Here is a 4,988-nt window from a genome sequence, read left to right as displayed (position 1 = left end):
ATGCCTTCATATTCTCTTGCCTATACTACTATAATACCCAGGCATTAAAATCGATGCTATTTCAATTGAATTCCTTTTCAACATTTCAAACATTCTACTTTCTTTAATTTTTACCCTAGAGATACCTTCCTATTAATGTGCAGCAATTGACCAGTCAGATAAAAGCCTTTTCTGAAGAAAGTTTTTAAGTTAGTAGGATATATCCAAATTGACTCTGGTTTAAGGAACTGTGGAATTAACAGTCTTTTCCTGCTTCTGGCATACTCTGCGATGTCAAGAAAATTGCCTATCCTTTCTGTAACTTTCTTTCCAGTTCCCATTTATCTCATCCTCCGGGGCTGTTGAAAGTTAATATCTATAACAGGTTTTGTGTTTTCTTGACAAAAAAGAGGGTAAGTGAGAGAAAAGAAGCAGTATATCATTGCAATGTGTAGACATTTAGGTGAGTTCCATACAAGCTGAATGTAAAATTTTAAGTTTCCCAGAAACACAATAAAAAGACAACTAACTATGGTGCCATACTTCCGCAAGAAAACAACATCCCCTTTCCAATCTTTTTTTTTTTCTTACAGGAGAAGAAAATAAAGGTTTTTGGAATAAGAAAATATCTAATCAAATAATAGAAAACAACACATTTAAAGGGTTTGGAACATTTGCATAATATAAAAGACATTTAGATAATCCATAATTCTGTTCTCTGAAAATTGGAGCAATTAATTCAGTCCTAAAAAGGACTAAACTGAAATTCAGCAATCCTTTTATACCAACTATTCATGTAAATGCGAAAGAGGAAGCTAAGCATTGTAGTCACGAGGCAGTCACTGGAGTGGACAATGGTGATACAACTCCAGGGGTACTGTGGACCTCAGTATATAGTCAGGGTGGATAGGCAAGTCGAGACTGGCAGAAGGTTGGTAGTGGTAAGGTTTCCAGAAGGCCAACGACTAGAAGTTAATCTTACCAGCCAAATAAAAACTATAATAATAAAAATAGAAATGATAACAAAAACGATGATGATAAGGTCACAGACAACTAAGTTGATGTAGAAAGAAAACATTTGTTCTCTTTGACTTCTACTGAGACTGTGAGTCTATGAGTAGGAGACTGCTGAGGAATCTGGGTACCCAAGATCACATCTCAGGACATGCCAAAGACGGCAAAGTCGCCTGTGACTCCACGGTGGCTAGCAGTGAGTGCACTTCTGGAAAGGTTGTGAGGAAAATTCGCTTTTCTCCCTAGTTATCACAAGTTGGGGTGAAGGACATTCGATGCTTGAAATTTTAGCAACATGAAAATATTTCCACTTAGACACATTTTGGCTTACATTTGTCACTTTTTTATTCTCAACATAAAATATTCTGCTTTTAAAACTTGCCCTAAGTATTAGAGGGTTTAGGCAGCTCATGTTTAAGCTGCACAGCAAAAGAGTACACAGGGAAAAAGAAATATCCCAACAAAGGCAGAATTCTATAAGACCGTTCATTCATTCATGCAACAATAGAACACCTACTGTGTCCTATAGTAGTGAACAAGACCAGGAAGATCTGTCTCACAGATGTACAATCTACTAAGGGGAGACAGACAAAGAACAACCAAATGAAAATAATATCTTTAGTGGCCAGGTGCGGTGGCTCAAGCCTGTAATCCCAGCACTTTGAGAGGCTGAGGCAAGAGGATTGCCTGAGCCCAGGGGTTTGAGACCAATCTGGGCAGCTTGGTGAGACCTTCTCTCTACAATATATCAAAAAATTAGCCAGACGTGGTAGCACGTGCCTGTAGTTGCGGCTACTTGGAAGGTTGAGGAAGAAGGACCGTCTGAGCCCAGCAGATCAACACGAAGGTGGCCACATGCATACCACTGCACTCCAGCCTGGGCAACAGAGTAAAACTCTAACTCAAAAAAAAAAGAAAGAAAGAAAAAGAAAAGAATATTTTTAGACAAGTAACAATTAGACAAAGTAAATTAAAGAGGGCAATGTGATCAAGTCTGGGCAGGTGGTGGGGTTGCCACTACTGTACACAGAGACGTCACAAATGGTCTCTGAAAAGGTAACTCTAGAGCCAATTTCTGAACACTAAGAAGGCAGTAGACATGCTACATCTAGAGCATAGCCAAGAGTAGTAACAACACAATATCCCTAGGCTGAATCAAAGTTGAAACATTTGAGGACATAAAAGCGTAGGTAAGTGGGTAGCATGAGAGGTCAGGGAGGTAGCAGGAGCTACATGGAAAACCTGTGGAAAGGCCTGCTCTCACCATCACAGTCACATGTTACCTTTTTTGCTATAAATTCTCCTAAAAAGGTATCAGCTACTTTTACTACTATCAGACTCACAATTCTAAAGCCCATCAATTTTCATGGTGTCTTGATTATAACACATGATGGACTTGGGGAATAGTCTAGGGGTAAATAATAACAAAGTTGTCATTGTTGTTGTTGTTGTTTTCCTTACAGACAACCAGCAAACAGTTGGGGAGCATCAACCCTATGCTACACAAGGGTGTCCCTATAAAACATGTATTCCATGGCCTCAGACCTTCCCTACAAAATCCAAATGGTTGGGTAGCAAGAGAACTGGTCTAGGAATTAAGGGATCTTGTTCTAATATGATCCCCACTATTGTTAACTCACGATTTCTACAAGTTGCTTAATGGCTCATTTCCTCAAGTCCCTCGCTTGTAAGATCAAAGAATTGTATAGATAATCCATCTTTTCATCTATATTACCATATTGATGTCAACATTCCATCTCTATTGCTATCGTCAAACCCATAGCCAAAACTTATTTACAGTTGAAACACCTATGGTAGTATTATATCCCAAGCCAAATTTAAAAATCAGATATTGTCTGTTTCATAACTTTGGAGAGTGCATAAACTCATGCAGTTTAATAATGGGCTCAGTGAAGCAGTAATTTTAAAAACAGTAGTTTCACATCCCAGAAAGGGTTCTTGCTGATTTCCCAAAATGTTATATAGTTTCAAGAAGATGTTTATACATGGGAAAAGTTTGCCTTGCTATCTGTGGTATTAATAACTATTCCCAAAAGAATGGAAGTAAGCAAAAACACAACAAAAATTTTCAGTTCACCTTGTGTCCTTTTAGCCAAAGATATCAAATAACATTATTTACATAATAGCAAATAAAAGGACTGCTATTAACAAGGGCTAACGTTATGTTTTGAGTAAAACGTCAAATGAAAGTTGCATGGCATCCTTACACCAGGGTTCCTCCCAAACTCAACCACACCAAATAAAAAATACAGTTACTAATTCTCAGGTCCCAACAATAGTCAACCTAAGTCATCAAAAGGAGAAAAAATATTTGATTATAAAATACCTGAAGTCTCTGAAGAATCAGTTGAACCCTACAAAATTAAACAGGATATTAAAATATAAAATGGACATTTCTGGCAATCCCACTTCTAATAATTAAAAAATTCATCCTGCAGAAATAATTGTTTATGTGTGCATATCAATAGGCACTGATGCTTAGTACAACATTGCTAGTTATAATGAAAGTTGAGACACACCCTAAAGATTCAGCAGAAGCAAAATGACTCAACAAGGTAGGGCATATACATATAATGGATCTTTTCTAACAGATCTTTAAATAAGAATAATTTTTAATGGAAAAATGTCTATATGAAATAAAAAATGCAAGTGGAAGCCTAATATATTTATCATGACTATGCACTGGAGGGAAATAAAAAGGAATATGTGAAGGGGGTGGGGATGCTTTAATATTTTATTATTTTAGAATTATAAAAGTAATATACATTTTTGAAATATTAAAAAGCATAAAGCAACAAATGAAACTGTAGCAATGGTTTGGTGTATATCATTCATTTTTAATGATTTGCCAATATATGCACATTTTTATCATAATTAAATTTTATGGCACATATTAATCTGACACTTGCTTTTAAGCCTTAATACGTAGCAATTTATAGTATGAATGTGCCAAAACTTATTCAATTGGTCTCCTTTTGAAGGATAGCTAACTTGCACTTTTTTTGCCTTACAATCATATGTGATATTTAAGACATGGATATAAATACTATACAGATAGTAATCTTTCTGAGAGTAGAGAAATGCATAGGAACTCTGACTTATTTCATTTCTTTATATAATGCTAAAAAAAAGGTATAGAATTCTGAGTGGCAATTCTTACTTTTCCATATTTTTCAGATATTTTACATTTGAACCCTACTTTGAAATCATTGTCACTAAGAAAGATGCAAGATTAAGTCCACTGCCTGTGTTTCCCTCTAAATTTCATCCAAGATATTTGGCATACAGTATATGGCTTCTAGCATTCTTCCCACATGAACAAGTCAGCTCACAGAAAGAAGTCCAAGTAAGAAGAGGGTGTGAGGCTCTAATTGGGAAATATAGAAAGAAGATGGTAGAAGTAAATTAATTTTAAAACAGATTCAATCTAGTCTAGGATAGTTTAATAGTATGGTGTTTGCTATAGATGGTTTGTGTCCCTCAGATTTCATATGTTGAAACCTAATCTTCAATGTGATGGTCTCTGGAATTAGAACCTCTGGCAGGTGATTAGAACATAAGGGTGAAGTTCTCATGAACTCCAATATCCTGATTTTAAAAAAGACCCCAGAAAGCTCCTGTGCCCTCTCTTACCATGTAAGGACACAGAGAGAAGGCAGCTGTCTGTGAATCAGAAAGAGAACCCTCACCAGACAACTGAAATACCAATGCCTTCATCCTGGACTTTCAAGCCTCCAGGACAATGGAAATTATAGTTCTGTTGTTTATAAGGAATCCAGTTTATGGTATTCTGTTATAGTAACCCAAACAGACGAAGGTAGGGTTTATTTAAAAAGGAAGAGTAAGCCGGGCTCGGTGGCTCAGCCTGTAATCCCGCGCCTTTGGAGGCTGAGGTGAGTGGATTGCGTGAGCCCGCGGGTTCGAGACCTGCCTGGGCAGCGAGACCTCATCTCTACAATAAATCAAAAAAATCA

This window comes from Carlito syrichta, unplaced genomic scaffold (genome assembly GCF_000164805.1).
Source record: "Carlito syrichta isolate Samal-C Ts95f unplaced genomic scaffold, Tarsius_syrichta-2.0.1 Scaffold316475, whole genome shotgun sequence".
Taxonomy (NCBI): Eukaryota; Metazoa; Chordata; class Mammalia; order Primates; family Tarsiidae; genus Carlito; species Carlito syrichta.
Note: the sequence above shows the minus strand (reverse complement) of the source record.